Here is a 22,283-nt window from a genome sequence, read left to right as displayed (position 1 = left end):
GTCTTTGCCTTTGCAATACCACAGAAGCAATGCATGGTCAATGTACAGCAATGACACACCTGTGTGAACAGCCAGGAGACCCCCCCCCCCCCCCCCATGTTATGTTACATAGTTACATAGTTAGTACGGTCGAAAAAAGACATATGTCCATCAAGTTCAACCAGGGAATTAAGGGGTAGGGGTGTGGCGCGATATTGGGGAAGGGATGAGATTTTATATTTCTTCATAAGCATTAATCTTATTTTGTCAATTAGGAACATTCAGCACCCACCCGCTATCAAGGCAGCTGCCTATCATGTCATGCCCTACCTGCACAGGTGTGCTGGCTACTCAAATGATCCAATTAAGGAGGCCATTTAGTCAGCAGCAGCAGAAGTCCTGTGCCTGGACGCTCCAACAGCGGCCAGACACAAGCAGAAGCAGAAGCAGCAGAAGCAGCAGCAGCACCACCTTTTGTTTTTTGGCTGCAGCAGCAGCAAGGCCCACAGGGCTGGCTAGCTGGCTAGCCAGCAAGCAGGTAGCAATGAAAGTAGGAATCTTTCTTTTTAACCCTGTAAGGGGGTGGTGCACTGTACCCGAAGATACTGCCATATCGGGTCAATGCATAGGGCGACGGAAGCAAGCTTCGAAATCGGCCCCCGTTCTCAAAAATCCATTTAATATATGGTCCCCAGATAGGGGACGTATCAGATATTAAACTGATAAGAACAGATACTACACTTGATCTTAGCCAAAAGGCCGAGAAGCGATAACCGTGAAAGGGGCGGGCCCAACAAGGTGCCCTTCATGGGCACTATCACTGCTTGCTGTCAGGGAGGCTGCCAGACAATTTTCCATGCACACTCTGGGCTGGGGGGCAGTCAACCACCAGTACACACAGCAGAACCTAAACCCATACCATTATTGCTAAGCAGCAAGACAGGGGCCCATTGCACTCCCACGGGGCCTTTTTAAATGCAATCCATAACCCGGATTTGCCAGGAACCCTTCTTACTCCTCCTACTTGCATGTGACACTGGGCTTAGGATCTGCATAGGAAACACACACACAAGCACACACCTACCTTTGTTGCCTGCAGATGCCTCCTTGGCTGTCCCCAAACGGTATCAAACCAACACCCACGGGAAGCTGTAAGCATAGAGGACATGCCTGCACCCCATTGGACTTACCTGTGTGGGTTAAATCCGGGTTATTTGACAACCTATGGCGGTGATGGTTCTGCTCAGGCAGAGCAGTGCTGATGCTCCTCATAAAGCTGTCGCTGCTGTGAAGGTTCTAGGTGACATCACAAATCCCTATGGTTACATACACAACAAAGCTGGGTTGTTGTTGTTTACACTCTGCAAGGCCTGTGGAAGTGAGTGACATCATAGCACTGTAGTTCTGAGGGTTCTAGATGGATGCAACAATCTCCTGTTGCTTCTATGAAGGCCATAATAGACGACATCACCAAACAGCTCCATAGTCACATACACAGCAAAGGAGAGATGTTGTTTACACCTAGTGATGTCAGTGGTATTGAGTGACATCACAGCACAGTGCTAAGGCTCCTGGGCCTGGACACAGCAGCGGCTGCAATATCTCAACGGAGAATACGTTTATATATATGTGTGTGTGTGCGCGTATATATATATATATATATATATATATATATTTCTCCGCCGAAATCACTTTTAAACCCATTTCCACCTTTTTTTCCCTTCTCTTCCTCTTACTTTTTTTTCACGTTTTTTTACGTTTTTCTCCTTTTCGCCTCTTTTCTGGGCGTATTATTCTTCTTTTTCTTCTTTTTTTTCGTCTAATGCATACCCCATCAGTGCAGCAATGCTTATTCAATACCGCCAGCAGATGGAGACACTGGGGGATAATTTTCTAAGGATTTATACTGATTTTTCCTGTCTGAATTTGTCGCACAGAAAGTTGCAGGCCAAATATGTGTGACATTTCTGCGACTTTAGCTTCTAGAGCATTTTTACAACATTATACATAGGTGCTGAATACATAAAAAGCGACTGTTCAGCGACAGACAAGTCGCATCGGCTGAAAGTAGGCCAGAATGTCAGTCCATGTTGGAGCAGGTTTAGATACAGTCTAAAGTATAGATCTCAAAGTCTGTGCACAGAATTTAGCAAGGGCCTCGCACCTTCTGATGCATCAGGTAGGTGCACAATAGCATAGCCTAACCCTCTGTACTTTGGTCTATATTGATGCGGGACATAGAAAGCCAGCTGATGACCAATCCATTAGTGCAATGGATGGCTGGAAGCATTTGTCTTTGCCTTTGCAATACCACAGAAGCAATGCATGGTCAATGTACAGCAATGACACACCTGTGTGAACAGCCAGGAGACCCCCCCCCCCCCCCCCATGTTATGTTACATAGTTACATAGTTAGTACGGTCGAAAAAAGACATATGTCCATCAAGTTCAACCAGGGAATTAAGGGGTAGGGGTGTGGCGCGATATTGGGGAAGGGATGAGATTTTATATTTCTTCATAAGCATTAATCTTATTTTGTCAATTAGGAACATTCAGCACCCACCCGCTATCAAGGCAGCTGCCTATCATGTCATGCCCTACCTGCACAGGTGTGCTGGCTACTCAAATGATCCAATTAAGGAGGCCATTTAGTCAGCAGCAGCAGAAGTCCTGTGCCTGGACGCTCCAACAGCGGCCAGACACAAGCAGAAGCAGAAGCAGCAGAAGCAGCAGCAGCACCACCTTTTGTTTTTTGGCTGCAGCAGCAGCAAGGCCCACAGGGCTGGCTAGCTGGCTAGCCAGCAAGCAGGTAGCAATGAAAGTAGGAATCTTTCTTTTTAACCCTGTAAGGGGGTGGTGCACTGTACCCGAAGATACTGCCATATCGGGTCAATGCATAGGGCGACGGAAGCAAGCTTCGAAATCGGCCCCCGTTCTCAAAAATCCATTTAATATATGGTCCCCAGATAGGGGACGTATCAGATATTAAACTGATAAGAACAGATACTACACTTGATCTTAGCCAAAAGGCCGAGAAGCGATAACCGTGAAAGGGGCGGGCCCAACAAGGTGCCCTTCATGGGCACTATCACTGCTTGCTGTCAGGGAGGCTGCCAGACAATTTTCCATGCACACTCTGGGCTGGGGGGCAGTCAACCACCAGTACACACAGCAGAACCTAAACCCATACCATTATTGCTAAGCAGCAAGACAGGGGCCCATTGCACTCCCACGGGGCCTTTTTAAATGCAATCCATAACCCGGATTTGCCAGGAACCCTTCTTACTCCTCCTACTTGCATGTGACACTGGGCTTAGGATCTGCATAGGAAACACACACACAAGCACACACCTACCTTTGTTGCCTGCAGATGCCTCCTTGGCTGTCCCCAAACGGTATCAAACCAACACCCACGGGAAGCTGTAAGCATAGAGGACATGCCTGCACCCCATTGGACTTACCTGTGTGGGTTAAATCCGGGTTATTTGACAACCTATGGCGGTGATGGTTCTGCTCAGGCAGAGCAGTGCTGATGCTCCTCATAAAGCTGTCGCTGCTGTGAAGGTTCTAGGTGACATCACAAATCCCTATGGTTACATACACAACAAAGCTGGGTTGTTGTTGTTTACACTCTGCAAGGCCTGTGGAAGTGAGTGACATCATAGCACTGTAGTTCTGAGGGTTCTAGATGGATGCAACAATCTCCTGTTGCTTCTATGAAGGCCATAATAGACGACATCACCAAACAGCTCCATAGTCACATACACAGCAAAGGAGAGATGTTGTTTACACCTAGTGATGTCAGTGGTATTGAGTGACATCACAGCACAGTGCTAAGGCTCCTGGGCCTGGACACAGCAGCGGCTGCAATATCTCAACGGAGAATACGTTTATATATATGTGTGTGTGTGCGCGTATATATATATATATATATATATATATATATATATATATATTTCTCCGCCGAAATCACTTTTAAACCCATTTCCACCTTTTTTTCCCTTCTCTTCCTCTTACTTTTTTTTCACGTTTTTTTACGTTTTTCTCCTTTTCGCCTCTTTTCTGGGCGTATTATTCTTCTTTTTCTTCTTTTTTTTCGTCTAATGCATACCCCATCAGTGCAGCAATGCTTATTCAATACCGCCAGCAGATGGAGACACTGGGGGATAATTTTCTAAGGATTTATACTGATTTTTCCTGTCTGAATTTGTCGCACAGAAAGTTGCAGGCCAAATATGTGTGACATTTCTGCGACTTTAGCTTCTAGAGCATTTTTACAACATTATACATAGGTGCTGAATACATAAAAAGCGACTGTTCAGCGACAGACAAGTCGCATCGGCTGAAAGTAGGCCAGAATGTCAGTCCATGTTGGAGCAGGTTTAGATACAGTCTAAAGTATAGATCTCAAAGTCTGTGCACAGAATTTAGCAAGGGCCTCGCACCTTCTGATGCATCAGGTAGGTGCACAATAGCATAGCCTAACCCTCTGTACTTTGGTCTATATTGATGCGGGACATAGACAGCCAGCTGATGACCAATCCATTAGTGCAATGGATGGCTGGAAGCATTTGTCTTTGCCTTTGCAATACCACAGAAGCAATGCATGGTCAATGTACAGCAATGACACACCTGTGTGAACAGCCAGGAGACCCCCCCCATGTTATGTTACATAGTTACATAGTTAGTACGGTCGAAAAAAGACATATGTCCATCAAGTTCAACCAGGGAATTAAGGGGTAGGGGTGTGGCGCGATATTGGGGAAGGGATGAGATTTTATATTTCTTCATAAGCATTAATCTTATTTTGTCAATTAGGAACATTCAGCACCCACCCGCTATCAAGGCAGCTGCCTATCATGTCATGCCCTACCTGCACAGGTGTGCTGGCTACTCAAATGATCCAATTAAGGAGGCCATTTAGTCAGCAGCAGCAGAAGTCCTGTGCCTGGACGCTCCAACAGCGGCCAGACACAAGCAGAAGCAGAAGCAGCAGAAGCAGCAGCAGCACCACCTTTTGTTTTTTGGCTGCAGCAGCAGCAAGGCCCACAGGACTGGCTAGCTGGCTAGCCAGCAAGCAGGTAGCAATGAAAGTAGGAATCTTTCTTTTTAACCCTGTAAGGGGGTGGTGCACTGTACCCGAAGATACTGCCATATCGGGTCAATGCATAGGGCGACGGAAGCAAGCTTCGAAATCGGCCCCCGTTCTCAAAAATCCATTTAATATATGGTCCCCAGATAGGGGACGTATCAGATATTAAACTGATAAGAACAGATACTACACTTGATCTTAGCCAAAAGGCCGAGAAGCGATAACCGTGAAAGGGGCGGGCCCAACAAGGTGCCCTTCATGGGCACTATCACTGCTTGCTGTCAGGGAGGCTGCCAGACAATTTTCCATGCACACTCTGGGCTGGGGGGCAGTCAACCACCAGTACACACAGCAGAACCTAAACCCATACCATTATTGCTAAGCAGCAAGACAGGGGCCCATTGCACTCCCACGGGGCCTTTTTAAATGCAATCCATAACCCGGATTTGCCAGGAACCCTTCTTACTCCTCCTACTTGCATGTGACACTGGGCTTAGGATCTGCATAGGAAACACACACACAAGCACACACCTACCTTTGTTGCCTGCAGATGCCTCCTTGGCTGTCCCCAAACGGTATCAAACCAACACCCACGGGAAGCTGTAAGCATAGAGGACATGCCTGCACCCCATTGGACTTACCTGTGTGGGTTAAATCCGGGTTATTTGACAACCTATGGCGGTGATGGTTCTGCTCAGGCAGAGCAGTGCTGATGCTCCTCATAAAGCTGTCGCTGCTGTGAAGGTTCTAGGTGACATCACAAATCCCTATGGTTACATACACAACAAAGCTGGGTTGTTGTTGTTTACACTCTGCAAGGCCTGTGGAAGTGAGTGACATCATAGCACTGTAGTTCTGAGGGTTCTAGATGGATGCAACAATCTCCTGTTGCTTCTATGAAGGCCATAATAGACGACATCACCAAACAGCTCCATAGTCACATACACAGCAAAGGAGAGATGTTGTTTACACCTAGTGATGTCAGTGGTATTGAGTGACATCACAGCACAGTGCTAAGGCTCCTGGGCCTGGACACAGCAGCGGCTGCAATATCTCAACGGAGAATACGTTTATATATATGTGTGTGTGTGCGCGTATATATATATATATATATATATATATATATATATATATATATTTCTCCGCCGAAATCACTTTTAAACCCATTTCCACCTTTTTTTCCCTTCTCTTCCTCTTACTTTTTTTTCACGTTTTTTTACGTTTTTCTCCTTTTCGCCTCTTTTCTGGGCGTATTATTCTTCTTTTTCTTCTTTTTTTTCGTCTAATGCATACCCCATCAGTGCAGCAATGCTTATTCAATACCGCCAGCAGATGGAGACACTGGGGGATAATTTTCTAAGGATTTATACTGATTTTTCCTGTCTGAATTTGTCGCACAGAAAGTTGCAGGCCAAATATGTGTGACATTTCTGCGACTTTAGCTTCTAGAGCATTTTTACAACATTATACATAGGTGCTGAATACATAAAAAGCGACTGTTCAGCGACAGACAAGTTGCATCGGCTGAAAGTAGGCCAGAATGTCAGTCCATGTTGGAGCAGGTTTAGATACAGTCTAAAGTATAGATCTCAAAGTCTGTGCACAGAATTTAGCAAGGGCCTCGCACCTTCTGATGCATCAGGTAGGTGCACAATAGCATAGCCTAACCCTCTGTACTTTGGTCTATATTGATGCGGGACATAGACAGCCAGCTGATGACCAATCCATTAGTGCAATGGATGGCTGGAAGCATTTGTCTTTGCCTTTGCAATACCACAGAAGCAATGCATGGTCAATGTACAGCAATGACACACCTGTGTGAACAGCCAGGAGACCCCCCCCCCCCCCATGTTATGTTACATAGTTACATAGTTAGTACGGTCGAAAAAAGACATATGTCCATCAAGTTCAACCAGGGAATTAAGGGGTAGGGGTGTGGCGCGATATTGTGGAAGGGATGAGATTTTATATTTCTTCATAAGCATTAATCTTATTTTGTCAATTAGGAACATTCAGCACCCACCCGCTATCAAGGCAGCTGCCTATCATGTCATGCCCTACCTGCACAGGTGTGCTGGCTACTCAAATGATCCAATTAAGGAGGCCATTTAGTCAGCAGCAGCAGAAGTCCTGTGCCTGGACGCTCCAACAGCGGCCAGACACAAGCAGAAGCAGAAGCAGCAGAAGCAGCAGCAGCACCACCTTTTGTTTTTTGGCTGCAGCAGCAGCAAGGCCCACAGGGCTGGCTAGCTGGCTAGCCAGCAAGCAGGTAGCAATGAAAGTAGGAATCTTTCTTTTTAACCCTGTAAGGGGGTGGTGCACTGTACCCGAAGATACTGCCATATCGGGTCAATGCATAGGGCGACGGAAGCAAGCTTCGAAATCGGCCCCCGTTCTCAAAAATCCATTTAATATATGGTCCCCAGATAGGGGACGTATCAGATATTAAACTGATAAGAACAGATACTACACTTGATCTTAGCCAAAAGGCCGAGAAGCGATAACCGTGAAAGGGGCGGGCCCAACAAGGTGCCCTTCATGGGCACTATCACTGCTTGCTGTCAGGGAGGCTGCCAGACAATTTTCCATGCACACTCTGGGCTGGGGGGCAGTCAACCACCAGTACACACAGCAGAACCTAAACCCATACCATTATTGCTAAGCAGCAAGACAGGGGCCCATTGCACTCCCACGGGGCCTTTTTAAATGCAATCCATAACCCGGATTTGCCAGGAACCCTTCTTACTCCTCCTACTTGCATGTGACACTGGGCTTAGGATCTGCATAGGAAACACACACACAAGCACACACCTACCTTTGTTGCCTGCAGATGCCTCCTTGGCTGTCCCCAAACGGTATCAAACCAACACCCACGGGAAGCTGTAAGCATAGAGGACATGCCTGCACCCCATTGGACTTACCTGTGTGGGTTAAATCCGGGTTATTTGACAACCTATGGCGGTGATGGTTCTGCTCAGGCAGAGCAGTGCTGATGCTCCTCATAAAGCTGTCGCTGCTGTGAAGGTTCTAGGTGACATCACAAATCCCTATGGTTACATACACAACAAAGCTGGGTTGTTGTTGTTTACACTCTGCAAGGCCTGTGGAAGTGAGTGACATCATAGCACTGTAGTTCTGAGGGTTCTAGATGGATGCAACAATCTCCTGTTGCTTCTATGAAGGCCATAATAGACGACATCACCAAACAGCTCCATAGTCACATACACAGCAAAGGAGAGATGTTGTTTACACCTAGTGATGTCAGTGGTATTGAGTGACATCACAGCACAGTGCTAAGGCTCCTGGGCCTGGACACAGCAGCGGCTGCAATATCTCAACGGAGAATACGTTTATATATATGTGTGTGTGTGCGCGTATATATATATATATATATATATATATATATATATATATATATATATATATATATTTCTCCGCCGAAATCACTTTTAAACCCATTTCCACCTTTTTTTCCCTTCTCTTCCTCTTACTTTTTTTTCACGTTTTTTTACGTTTTTCTCCTTTTCGCCTCTTTTCTGGGCGTATTATTCTTCTTTTTCTTCTTTTTTTTCGTCTAATGCATACCCCATCAGTGCAGCAATGCTTATTCAATACCGCCAGCAGATGGAGACACTGGGGGATAATTTTCTAAGGATTTATACAGATTTTTCCTGTCTGAATTTGTCGCACAGAAAGTTGCAGGCCAAATATGTGTGACATTTCTGCGACTTTAGCTTCTAGAGCATTTTTACAACATTATACATAGGTGCTGAATACATAAAAAGCGACTGTTCAGCGACAGACAAGTCGCATCGGCTGAAAGTAGGCCAGAATGTCAGTCCATGTTGGAGCAGGTTTAGATACAGTCTAAAGTATAGATCTCAAAGTCTGTGCACAGAATTTAGCTAGGGCCTCGCACCTTCTGATGCATCAGGTAGGTGCACAATAGCATAGCCTAACCCTCTGTACTTTGGTCTATATTGATGCGGGACATAGACAGCCAGCTGATGACCAATCCATTAGTGCAATGGATGGCTGGAAGCATTTGTCTTTGCCTTTGCAATACCACAGAAGCAATGCATGGTCAATGTACAGCAATGACACACCTGTGTGAACAGCCAGGAGCCCCCCCCCCCCCCCCCCATGTTATGTTACATAGTTACATAGTTAGTACGGTCGAAAAAAGACATATGTCCATCAAGTTCAACCAGGGAATTAAGGGGTAGGGGTGTGGCGCGATATTGGGGAAGGGATGAGATTTTATATTTCTTCATAAGCATTAATCTTATTTTGTCAATTAGGAACATTCAGCACCCACCCGCTATCAAGGCAGCTGCCTATCATGTCATGCCCTACCTGCACAGGTGTGCTGGCTACTCAAATGATCCAATTAAGGAGGCCATTTAGTCAGCAGCAGCAGAAGTCCTGTGCCTGGACGCTCCAACAGCGGCCAGACACAAGCAGAAGTAGAAGCAGCAGAAGCAGCAGCAGCACCACCTTTTGTTTTTTGGCTGCAGCAGCAGCAAGGCCCACAGGGCTGGCTAGCTGGCTAGCCAGCAAGCAGGTAGCAATGAAAGTAGGAATCTTTCTTTTTAACCCTGTAAGGGGGTGGTGCACTGTACCCGAAGATACTGCCATATCGGGTCAATGCATAGGGCGACGGAAGCAAGCTTCGAAATCGGCCCCCGTTCTCAAAAATCCATTTAATATATGGTCCCCAGATAGGGGACGTATCAGATATTAAACTGATAAGAACAGATACTACACTTGATCTTAGCCAAAAGGCCGAGAAGCGATAACCGTGAAAGGGGCGGGCCCAACAAGGTGCCCTTCATGGGCACTATCACTGCTTGCTGTCAGGGAGGCTGCCAGACAATTTTCCATGCACACTCTGGGCTGGGGGGCAGTCAACCACCAGTACACACAGCAGAACCTAAACCCATACCATTATTGCTAAGCAGCAAGACAGGGGCCCATTGCACTCCCACGGGGCCTTTTTAAATGCAATCCATAACCCGGATTTGCCAGGAACCCTTCTTACTCCTCCTACTTGCATGTGACACTGGGCTTAGGATCTGCATAGGAAACACACACACAAGCACACACCTACCTTTGTTGCCTGCAGATGCCTCCTTGGCTGTCCCCAAACGGTATCAAACCAACACCCACGGGAAGCTGTAAGCATAGAGGACATGCCTGCACCCCATTGGACTTACCTGTGTGGGTTAAATCCGGGTTATTTGACAACCTATGGCGGTGATGGTTCTGCTCAGGCAGAGCAGTGCTGATGCTCCTCATAAAGCTGTCGCTGCTGTGAAGGTTCTAGGTGACATCACAAATCCCTATGGTTACATACACAACAAAGCTGGGTTGTTGTTGTTTACACTCTGCAAGGCCTGTGGAAGTGAGTGACATCATAGCACTGTAGTTCTGAGGGTTCTAGATGGATGCAACAATCTCCTGTTGCTTCTATGAAGGCCATAATAGACGACATCACCAAACAGCTCCATAGTCACATACACAGCAAAGGAGAGATGTTGTTTACACCTAGTGATGTCAGTGGTATTGAGTGACATCACAGCACAGTGCTAAGGCTCCTGGGCCTGGACACAGCAGCGGCTGCAATATCTCAACGGAGAATACGTTTATATATATGTGTGTGTGTGCGCGTATATATATATATATATATATATATATATATATATATATATATATATTTCTCCGCCGAAATCACTTTTAAACCCATTTCCACCTTTTTTTCCCTTCTCTTCCTCTTACTTTTTTTTCACGTTTTTTTACGTTTTTCTCCTTTTCGCCTCTTTTCTGGGCGTATTATTCTTCTTTTTCTTCTTTTTTTTCGTCTAATGCATACCCCATCAGTGCAGCAATGCTTATTCAATACCGCCAGCAGATGGAGACACTGGGGGATAATTTTCTAAGGATTTATACTGATTTTTCCTGTCTGAATTTGTCGCACAGAAAGTTGCAGGCCAAATATGTGTGACATTTCTGCGACTTTAGCTTCTAGAGCATTTTTACAACATTATACATAGGTGCTGAATACATAAAAAGCGACTGTTCAGCGACAGACAAGTCGCATCGGCTGAAAGTAGGCCAGAATGTCAGTCCATGTTGGAGCAGGTTTAGATACAGTCTAAAGTATAGATCTCAAAGTCTGTGCACAGAATTTAGCAAGGGCCTCGCACCTTCTGATGCATCAGGTAGGTGCACAATAGCATAGCCTAACCCTCTGTACTTTGGTCTATATTGATGCGGGACATAGACAGCCAGCTGATGACCAATCCATTAGTGCAATGGATGGCTGGAAGCATTTGTCTTTGCCTTTGCAATACCACAGAAGCAATGCATGGTCAATGTACAGCAATGACACACCTGTGTGAACAGCCAGGAGACCCCCCCCCCCCCCCATGTTATGTTACATAGTTACATAGTTAGTACGGTCGAAAAAAGACATATGTCCATCAAGTTCAACCAGGGAATTCAGGGGTAGGGGTGTGGCGCGATATTGTGGAAGGGATGAGATTTTATATTTCTTCATAAGCATTAATCTTATTTTGTCAATTAGGAACATTCAGCACCCACCCGCTATCAAGGCAGCTGCCTATCATGTCATGCCCTACCTGCACAGGTGTGCTGGCTACTCAAATGATCCAATTAAGGAGGCCATTTAGTCAGCAGCAGCAGAAGTCCTGTGCCTGGACGCTCCAACAGCGGCCAGACACAAGCAGAAGCAGAAGCAGCAGAAGCAGCAGCAGCACCACCTTTTGTTTTTTGGCTGCAGCAGCAGCAAGGCCCACAGGGCTGGCTAGCTGGCTAGCCAGCAAGCAGGTAGCAATGAAAGTAGGAATCTTTCTTTTTAACCCTGTAAGGGGGTGGTGCACTGTACCCGAAGATACTGCCATATCGGGTCAATGCATAGGGCGACGGAAGCAAGCTTCGAAATCGGCCCCCGTTCTCAAAAATCCATTTAATATATGGTCCCCAGATAGGGGACGTATCAGATATTAAACTGATAAGAACAGATACTACACTTGATCTTAGCCAAAAGGCCGAGAAGCGATAACCGTGAAAGGGGCGGGCCCAACAAGGTGCCCTTCATGGGCACTATCACTGCTTGCTGTCAGGGAGGCTGCCAGACAATTTTCCATGCACACTCTGGGCTGGGGGGCAGTCAACCACCAGTACACACAGCAGAACCTAAACCCATACCATTATTGCTAAGCAGCAAGACAGGGGCCCATTGCACTCCCACGGGGCCTTTTTAAATGCAATCCATAACCCGGATTTGCCAGGAACCCTTCTTACTCCTCCTACTTGCATGTGACACTGGGCTTAGGATCTGCATAGGAAACACACACACAAGCACACACCTACCTTTGTTGCCTGCAGATGCCTCCTTGGCTGTCCCCAAACGGTATCAAACCAACACCCACGGGAAGCTGTAAGCATAGAGGACATGCCTGCACCCCATTGGACTTACCTGTGTGGGTTAAATCCGGGTTATTTGACAACCTATGGCGGTGATGGTTCTGCTCAGGCAGAGCAGTGCTGATGCTCCTCATAAAGCTGTCGCTGCTGTGAAGGTTCTAGGTGACATCACAAATCCCTATGGTTACATACACAACAAAGCTGGGTTGTTGTTGTTTACACTCTGCAAGGCCTGTGGAAGTGAGTGACATCATAGCACTGTAGTTCTGAGGGTTCTAGATGGATGCAACAATCTCCTGTTGCTTCTATGAAGGCCATAATAGACGACATCACCAAACAGCTCCATAGTCACATACACAGCAAAGGAGAGATGTTGTTTACACCTAGTGATGTCAGTGGTATTGAGTGACATCACAGCACAGTGCTAAGGCTCCTGGGCCTGGACACAGCAGCGGCTGCAATATCTCAACGGAGAATACGTTTATATATATGTGTGTGTGTGCGCGTATATATATATATATATATATATATATATATATATATATATATTTCTCCGCCGAAATCACTTTTAAACCCATTTCCACCTTTTTTTCCCTTCTCTTCCTCTTACTTTTTTTTCACGTTTTTTTACGTTTTTCTCCTTTTCGCCTCTTTTCTGGGCGTATTATTCTTCTTTTTCTTCTTTTTTTTCGTCTAATGCATACCCCATCAGTGCAGCAATGCTTATTCAATACCGCCAGCAGATGGAGACACTGGGGGATAATTTTCTAAGGATTTATACAGATTTTTCCTGTCTGAATTTGTCGCACAGAAAGTTGCAGGCCAAATATGTGTGACATTTCTGCGACTTTAGCTTCTAGAGCATTTTTACAACATTATACATAGGTGCTGAATACATAAAAAGCGACTGTTCAGCGACAGACAAGTCGCATCGGCTGAAAGTAGGCCAGAATGTCAGTCCATGTTGGAGCAGGTTTAGATACAGTCTAAAGTATAGATCTCAAAGTCTGTGCACAGAATTTAGCTAGGGCCTCGCACCTTCTGATGCATCAGGTAGGTGCACAATAGCATAGCCTAACCCTCTGTACTTTGGTCTATATTGATGCGGGACATAGACAGCCAGCTGATGACCAATCCATTAGTGCAATGGATGGCTGGAAGCATTTGTCTTTGCCTTTGCAATACCACAGAAGCAATGCATGGTCAATGTACAGCAATGACACACCTGTGTGAACAGCCAGGAGCCCCCCCCCCCCCCCCATGTTATGTTACATAGTTACATAGTTAGTACGGTCGAAAAAAGACATATGTCCATCAAGTTCAACCAGGGAATTAAGGGGTAGGGGTGTGGCGCGATATTGGGGAAGGGATGAGATTTTATATTTCTTCATAAGCATTAATCTTATTTTGTCAATTAGGAACATTCAGCACCCACCCGCTATCAAGGCAGCTGCCTATCATGTCATGCCCTACCTGCACAGGTGTGCTGGCTACTCAAATGATCCAATTAAGGAGGCCATTTAGTCAGCAGCAGCAGAAGTCCTGTGCCTGGACGCTCCAACAGCGGCCAGACACAAGCAGAAGCAGAAGCAGCAGAAGCAGCAGCAGCACCACCTTTTGTTTTTTGGCTGCAGCAGCAGCAAGGCCCACAGGGCTGGCTAGCTGGCTAGCCAGCAAGCAGGTAGCAATGAAAGTAGGAATCTTTCTTTTTAACCCTGTAAGGGGGTGGTGCACTGTACCCGAAGATACTGCCATATCGGGTCAATGCATAGGGCGACGGAAGCAAGCTTCGAAATCGGCCCCCGTTCTCAAAAATCCATTTAATATATGGTCCCCAGATAGGGGACGTATCAGATATTAAACTGATAAGAACAGATACTACACTTGATCTTAGCCAAAAGGCCGAGAAGCGATAACCGTGAAAGGGGCGGGCCCAACAAGGTGCCCTTCATGGGCACTATCACTGCTTGCTGTCAGGGAGGCTGCCAGACAATTTTCCATGCACACTCTGGGCTGGGGGGCAGTCAACCACCAGTACACACAGCAGAACCTAAACCCATACCATTATTGCTAAGCAGCAAGACAGGGGCCCATTGCACTCCCACGGGGCCTTTTTAAATGCAATCCATAACCCGGATTTGCCAGGAACCCTTCTTACTCCTCCTACTTGCATGTGACACTGGGCTTAGGATCTGCATAGGAAACACACACACAAGCACACACCTACCTTTGTTGCCTGCAGATGCCTCCTTGGCTGTCCCCAAACGGTATCAAACCAACACCCACGGGAAGCTGTAAGCATAGAGGACATGCCTGCACCCCATTGGACTTACCTGTGTGGGTTAAATCCGGGTTATTTGACAACCTATGGCGGTGATGGTTCTGCTCAGGCAGAGCAGTGCTGATGCTCCTCATAAAGCTGTCGCTGCTGTGAAGGTTCTAGGTGACATCACAAATCCCTATGGTTACATACACAACAAAGCTGGGTTGTTGTTGTTTACACTCTGCAAGGCCTGTGGAAGTGAGTGACATCATAGCACTGTAGTTCTGAGGGTTCTAGATGGATGCAACAATCTCCTGTTGCTTCTATGAAGGCCATAATAGACGACATCACCAAACAGCTCCATAGTCACATACACAGCAAAGGAGAGATGTTGTTTACACCTAGTGATGTCAGTGGTATTGAGTGACATCACAGCACAGTGCTAAGGCTCCTGGGCCTGGACACAGCAGCGGCTGCAATATCTCAACGGAGAATACGTTTATATATATGTGTGTGTGTGCGCGTATATATATATATATATATATATATATATATATATATATATTTCTCCGCCGAAATCACTTTTAAACCCATTTCCACCTTTTTTTCCCTTCTCTTCCTCTTACTTTTTTTTCACGTTTTTTTTACGTTTTTCTCCTTTTCGCCTCTTTTCTGGGCGTATTATTCTTCTTTTTCTTCTTTTTTTTCGTCTAATGCATACCCCATCAGTGCAGCAATGCTTATTCAATACCGCCAGCAGATGGAGACACTGGGGGATAATTTTCTAAGGATTTATACTGATTTTTCCTGTCTGAATTTGTCGCACAGAAAGTTGCAGGCCAAATATGTGTGACATTTCTGCGACTTTAGCTTCTAGAGCATTTTTACAACATTATACATAGGTGCTGAATACATAAAAAGCGACTGTTCAGCGACAGACAAGTCGCATCGGCTGAAAGTAGGCCAGAATGTCAGTCCATGTTGGAGCAGGTTTAGATACAGTCTAAAGTATAGATCTCAAAGTCTGTGCACAGAATTTAGCAAGGGCCTCGCACCTTCTGATGCATCAGGTAGGTGCACAATAGCATAGCCTAACCCTCTGTACTTTGGTCTATATTGATGCGGGACATAGACAGCCAGCTGATGACCAATCCATTAGTGCAATGGATGGCTGGAAGCATTTGTCTTTGCCTTTGCAATACCACAGAAGCAATGCATGGTCAATGTACAGCAATGACACACCTGTGTGAACAGCCAGGAGACCCCCCCCCCCCCCATGTTATGTTACATAGTTACATAGTTAGTACGGTCGAAAAAAGACATATGTCCATCAAGTTCAACCAGGGAATTAAGGGGTAGGGGTGTGGCGCGATATTGTGGAAGGGATGAGATTTTATATTTCTTCATAAGCATTAATCTTATTTTGTCAATTAGGAACATTCAGCACCCACCCGCTATCAAGGCAGCTGCCTATCATGTCATGCCCTACCTGCACAGGTGTGCTGGCTACTCAAATGATCCAATTAAGGAGGCCATTTAGTCAGCAGCAGCAGAAGTCCTGTGCCTGGACGCTCCAACAGCGGCCAGACACAAGCAGAAGCAGAAGCAGCAGAAGCAGCAGCAGCACCACCTTTTGTTTTTTGGCTGCAGCAGCAGCAAGGCCCACAGGGCTGGCTAGCTGGCTAGCCAGCAAGCAGGTAGCAATGAAAGTAGGAATCTTTCTTTTTAACCCTGTAAGGGGGTGGTGCACTGTACCCGAAGATACTGCCATATCGGGTCAATGCATAGGGCGACGGAAGCAAGCTTCGAAATCGGCCCCCGTTCTCAAAAATCCATTTAATATATGGTCCCCAGATAGGGGACGTATCAGATATTAAACTGATAAGAACAGATACTACACTTGATCTTAGCCAAAAGGCCGAGAAGCTATAACCGTGAAAGGGGCGGGCCCAACAAGGTGCCCTTCATGGGCACTATCACTGCTTGCTGTCAGGGAGGCTGCCAGACAATTTTCCATGCACACTCTGGGCTGGGGGGCAGTCAACCACCAGTACACACAGCAGAACCTAAACCCATACCATTATTGCTAAGCAGCAAGACAGGGGCCCATTGCACTCCCACGGGGCCTTTTTAAATGCAATCCATAACCCGGATTTGCCAGGAACCCTTCTTACTCCTCCTACTTGCATGTGACACTGTGCTTAGGATCTGCATAGGAAACACACACACAAGCACACACCTACCTTTGTTGCCTGCAGATGCCTCCTTGGCTGTCCCCAAACGGTATCAAACCAACACCCACGGGAAGCTGTAAGCATAGAGGACATGCCTGCACCCCATTGGACTTACCTGTGTGGGTTAAATCCGGGTTATTTGACAACCTATGGCGGTGATGGTTCTGCTCAGGCAGAGCAGTGCTGATGCTCCTCATAAAGCTGTCGCTGCTGTGAAGGTTCTAGGTGACATCACAAATCCCTATGGTTACATACACAACAAAGCTGGGTTGTTGTTGTTTACACTCTGCAAGGCCTGTGGAAGTGAGTGACATCATAGCACTGTAGTTCTGAGGGTTCTAGATGGATGCAACAATCTCCTGTTGCTTCTATGAAGGCCATAATAGACGACATCACCAAACAGCTCCATAGTCACATACACAGCAAAGGAGAGATGTTGTTTACACCTAGTGATGTCAGTGGTATTGAGTGACATCACAGCACAGTGCTAAGGCTCCTGGGCCTGGACACAGCAGCGGCTGCAATATCTCAACGGAGAATACGTTTATATATATGTGTGTGTGTGCGCGTATATATATATATATATATATATATATATATATTTCTCCGCCGAAATCACTTTTAAACCCATTTCCACCTTTTTTTCCCTTCTCTTCCTCTTACTTTTTTTTCACGTTTTTTTACGTTTTTCTCCTTTTCGCCTCTTTTCTGGGCGTATTATTCTTCTTTTTCTTCTTTTTTTTCGTCTAATGCATACCCCATCAGTGCAGCAATGCTTATTCAATACCGCCAGCAGATGGAGACACTGGGGGATAATTTTCTAAGGATTTATACTGATTTTTCCTGTCTGAATTTGTCGCACAGAAAGTTGCAGGCCAAATATGTGTGACATTTCTGCGACTTTAGCTTCTAGAGCATTTTTACAACATTATACATAGGTGCTGAATACATAAAAAGCGACTGTTCAGCGACAGACAAGTCGCATCGGCTGAAAGTAGGCCAGAATGTCAGTCCATGTTGGAGCAGGTTTAGATACAGTCTAAAGTATAGATCTCAAAGTCTGTGCACAGAATTTAGCAAGGGCCTCGCACCTTCTGATGCATCAGGTAGGTGCACAATAGCATAGCCTAACCCTCTGTACTTTGGTCTATATTGATGCGGGACATAGACAGCCAGCTGATGACCAATCCATTAGTGCAATGGATGGCTGGAAGCATTTGTCTTTGCCTTTGCAATACCACAGAAGCAATGCATGGTCAATGTACAGCAATGACACACCTGTGTGAACAGCCAGGAGACCCCCCCCCCCCCCCCCCATGTTATGTTACATAGTTACATAGTTAGTACGGTCGAAAAAAGACATATGTCCATCAAGTTCAACCAGGGAATTAAGGGGTAGGGGTGTGGCGCGATATTGGGGAAGGGATGAGATTTTATATTTCTTCATAAGCATTAATCTTATTTTGTCAATTAGGAACATTCAGCACCCACCCGCTATCAAGGCAGCTGCCTATCATGTCATGCCCTACCTGCACAGGTGTGCTGGCTACTCAAATGATCCAATTAAGGAGGCCATTTAGTCAGCAGCAGCAGAAGTCCTGTGCCTGGACGCTCCAACAGCGGCCAGACACAAGCAGAAGCAGAAGCAGCAGAAGCAGCAGCAGCACCACCTTTTGTTTTTTGGCTGCAGCAGCAGCAAGGCCCACAGGGCTGGCTAGCTGGCTAGCCAGCAAGCAGGTAGCAATGAAAGTAGGAATCTTTCTTTTTAACCCTGTAAGGGGGTGGTGCACTGTACCCGAAGATACTGCCATATCGGGTCAATGCATAGGGCGACGGAAGCAAGCTTCGAAATCAGCCCCCGTTCTCAAAAATCCATTTAATATATGGTCCCCAGATAGGGGACGTATCAGATATTAAACTGATAAGAACAGATACTACACTTGATCTTAGCCAAAAGGCCGAGAAGCGATAACCGTGAAAGGGGCGGGCCCAACAAGGTGCCCTTCATGGGCACTATCACTGCTTGCTGTCAGGGAGGCTGCCAGACAATTTTCCATGCACACTCTGGGCTGGGGGGCAGTCAACCACCAGTACACACAGCAGAACCTAAACCCATACCATTATTGCTAAGCAGCAAGACAGGGGCCCATTGCACTCCCACGGGGCCTTTTTAAATGCAATCCATAACCCGGATTTGCCAGGAACCCTTCTTACTCCTCCTACTTGCATGTGACACTGGGCTTAGGATCTGCATAGGAAACACACACACAAGCACACACCTACCTTTGTTGCCTGCAGATGCCTCCTTGGCTGTCCCCAAACGGTATCAAACCAACACCCACGGGAAGCTGTAAGCATAGAGGACATGCCTGCACCCCATTGGACTTACCTGTGTGGGTTAAATCCGGGTTATTTGACAACCTATGGCGGTGATGGTTCTGCTCAGGCAGAGCAGTGCTGATGCTCCTCATAAAGCTGTCGCTGCTGTGAAGGTTCTAGGTGACATCACAAATCCCTATGGTTACATACACAACAAAGCTGGGTTGTTGTTGTTTACACTCTGCAAGGCCTGTGGAAGTGAGTGACATCATAGCACTGTAGTTCTGAGGGTTCTAGATGGATGCAACAATCTCCTGTTGCTTCTATGAAGGCCATAATAGACGACATCACCAAACAGCTCCATAGTCACATACACAGCAAAGGAGAGATGTTGTTTACACCTAGTGATGTCAGTGGTATTGAGTGACATCACAGCACAGTGCTAAGGCTCCTGGGCCTGGACACAGCAGCGGCTGCAATATCTCAACGGAGAATACGTTTATATATATGTGTGTGTGTGCGCGTATATATATATATATATATATATATATATATATATATATATTTCTCCGACGAAATCACTTTTAACCCCTTAAGGACACATGACGTACTGGAACGTCATGTGTCCACTCCCGATCTATAACGCGGGGCCACGGCGTGGCCCCGCGTCATAGCGGGTCGGGCCCGGCCTCTAACAATGGCCGGGACCCGTGGCTAATAGCGCGCGGCATTGATCGCTGTGCCGCGCGCTATTAACCCTTTAGACGCGGCGTTCAAAGTTGAACGCCGCGTCTAAAGTGAAACCGAAAGCATCCCGGCTAGCTCAGTGGGCTGTTCGGGATAGCCGCGGTGAAATCGCGGCATCCCGAACAGCTGACAGGACAGCGGGAGGGCCCCTACCTGCCTCCTCGCTGTCCGATCGCCGAATGACTGCTCAGTGCCTGAGATCCAGGCATGAGCAGTCATCCGGCAGAATCGTTGATCACTGGTTTCTTATGAGAAACCAGTGATCAACATAGAAGATCAGTGTGTGCAGTGTTATAGGTCCCTATGGGACCTATAACACTGCAAATAAAAAGTGAAAAAAAAAAGTGAATAAAGATCATTTAACTCCTCCCCTATTAAAAGTTTGAATCACCCCCCTTTTCCAATAAAAAAAAAAAACACAGTGTAAATAAAAATAAAAATAAACATATGTGGTATCACCGCGTGCGGAAATGTCTGAATTATAAAAATATATCATTAATTAAACCGCTCGGTCAATGGCGTGCGCACAAAAAAATTCCAAAGTCCAAAATAGTGCATTTTTGGTCACTTTTTATATCATTTAAAAATGAATAAAAAGTGATCAATAAGTCCTATCAATGCAAAAATGGTACCGTTAAAAACTTCAGATCACGGCGCAAAAAATGAGCCCTCATACCGCCCCATACACGGAAAAATAAAAAAGTTATAGGGGTCAGAAGATGACAATTTTAAACGTATTAATTTTCCTGCATGTAGTTATGATTTTTTCCAGAAGTCCGACAAAATCAAACCTATATAAGTAGGGAATCATTTTAATCGTATGGACCTACAGAATACATATCAGGTGTCATTTTTACCGAAAAATGTACTACGTAGAAACGGAAGCCCCCAAAAGTTACAAAACAGCATTTTTTTTTCAATTTTGTCGCACAATGATTTTTTTTCCCGCTTCACCACAGATTTTTGGGCAAAATGACTGACGTCATTACAAAGTAGAATTGGTGGCGCAAAAAATAAGCCATCATATGGATTTTTAGGTGTAAATTTGAAAGAGTTATGATTTTTTAAAGGCAAGGAGCAAAAAACGAAAATGCAAAAACGGAAAAACCTCCGGTCCTTAAGGGGTTAAACCCATTTCCACCTTTTTTTCCCTTCTCTTCCTCTTACTTTTTTTTCACGTTTTTTTACGTTTTTCTCCTTTTCGCCTCTTTTCTGGGCGTATTATTCTTCTTTTTCTTCTTTTTTTTCGTCTAATGCATACCCCATCAGTGCAGCAATGCTTATTCAATACCGCCAGCAGATGGAGACACTGGGGGATAATTTTCTAAGGATTTATACTGATTTTTCCTGTCTGAATTTGTCGCACAGAAAGTTGCAGGCCAAATATGTGTGACATTTCTGCGACTTTAGCTTCTAGAGCATTTTTACAACATTATACATAGGTGCTGAATACATAAAAAGCGACTGTTCAGCGACAGACAAGTCGCATCGGCTGAAAGTAGGCCAGAATGTCAGTCCATGTTGGAGCAGGTTTAGATACAGTCTAAAGTATAGATCTCAAAGTCTGTGCACAGAATTTAGCAAGGGCCTCGCACCTTCTGATGCATCAGGTAGGTGCACAATAGCATAGCCTAACCCTCTGTACTTTGGTCTATATTGATGCGGGACATAGACAGCCAGCTGATGACCAATCCATTAGTGCAATGGATGGCTGGAAGCATTTGTCTTTGCCTTTGCAATACCACAGAAGCAATGCATGGTCAATGTACAGCAATGACACACCTGTGTGAACAGCCAGGAGACCCCCCCCATGTTATGTTACATAGTTACATAGTTAGTACGGTCGAAAAAAGACATATGTCCATCAAGTTCAACCAGGGAATTAAGGGGTAGGGGTGTGGCGCGATATTGGGGAAGGGATGAGATTTTATATTTCTTCATAAGCATTAATCTTATTTTGTCAATTAGGAACATTCAGCACCCACCCGCTATCAAGGCAGCTGCCTATCATGTCATGCCCTACCTGCACAGGTGTGCTGGCTACTCAAATGATCCAATTAAGGAGGCCATTTAGTCAGCAGCAGCAGAAGTCCTGTGCCTGGACGCTCCAACAGCGGCCAGACACAAGCAGAAGCAGAAGCAGCAGAAGCAGCAGCAGCACCACCTTTTGTTTTTTGGCTGCAGCAGCAGCAAGGCCCAC

The 22,283-nt window shown here is 45.9% G+C and overlaps 9 non-coding genes across 9 annotated transcripts; all 9 read right to left on the bottom strand.

Moving 5' to 3' along the window:
- Positions 1-559: 559 nt before the first annotated feature.
- LOC130335009 (U2 spliceosomal RNA) lies at positions 560-750 on the bottom strand. The gene has a single exon (XR_008876721.1). It is a non-coding gene; the product is annotated as a U2 spliceosomal RNA (small nuclear RNA).
- Positions 751-2,830: 2,080 nt separating this feature from the next.
- LOC130335008 (U2 spliceosomal RNA) lies at positions 2,831-3,021 on the bottom strand. Its single transcript, XR_008876720.1, has one exon. It is a non-coding gene; the product is annotated as a U2 spliceosomal RNA (small nuclear RNA).
- Positions 3,022-5,102: 2,081 nt separating this feature from the next.
- On the bottom strand, positions 5,103-5,293 carry LOC130335007 (U2 spliceosomal RNA). The gene has a single exon (XR_008876719.1). It is a non-coding gene; the product is annotated as a U2 spliceosomal RNA (small nuclear RNA).
- A 2,089-nt stretch (positions 5,294-7,382) lies between these two features.
- On the bottom strand, positions 7,383-7,573 carry LOC130335006 (U2 spliceosomal RNA). The gene has a single exon (XR_008876718.1). It is a non-coding gene; the product is annotated as a U2 spliceosomal RNA (small nuclear RNA).
- Positions 7,574-9,677: 2,104 nt separating this feature from the next.
- Positions 9,678-9,868, bottom strand: LOC130335004 (U2 spliceosomal RNA). Its single transcript, XR_008876716.1, has one exon. It is a non-coding gene; the product is annotated as a U2 spliceosomal RNA (small nuclear RNA).
- A 2,094-nt stretch (positions 9,869-11,962) lies between these two features.
- On the bottom strand, positions 11,963-12,153 carry LOC130335002 (U2 spliceosomal RNA). Its single transcript, XR_008876715.1, has one exon. It is a non-coding gene; the product is annotated as a U2 spliceosomal RNA (small nuclear RNA).
- Positions 12,154-14,243: 2,090 nt separating this feature from the next.
- On the bottom strand, positions 14,244-14,434 carry LOC130335001 (U2 spliceosomal RNA). Its single transcript, XR_008876714.1, has one exon. It is a non-coding gene; the product is annotated as a U2 spliceosomal RNA (small nuclear RNA).
- Positions 14,435-16,522: 2,088 nt separating this feature from the next.
- LOC130334968 (U2 spliceosomal RNA) lies at positions 16,523-16,713 on the bottom strand. Its single transcript, XR_008876683.1, has one exon. It is a non-coding gene; the product is annotated as a U2 spliceosomal RNA (small nuclear RNA).
- Positions 16,714-18,796: 2,083 nt separating this feature from the next.
- LOC130334895 (U2 spliceosomal RNA) lies at positions 18,797-18,987 on the bottom strand. Its single transcript, XR_008876618.1, has one exon. It is a non-coding gene; the product is annotated as a U2 spliceosomal RNA (small nuclear RNA).
- Positions 18,988-22,283: the final 3,296 nt, after the last annotated feature.

The sequence above is a fragment of the Hyla sarda genome, unplaced genomic scaffold (genome assembly GCF_029499605.1).
Source record: "Hyla sarda isolate aHylSar1 unplaced genomic scaffold, aHylSar1.hap1 scaffold_446, whole genome shotgun sequence".
NCBI lineage: Eukaryota > Metazoa > Chordata > Amphibia > Anura > Hylidae > Hyla > Hyla sarda.
This window is presented reverse-complemented; position numbering and strand designations above follow the sequence as displayed.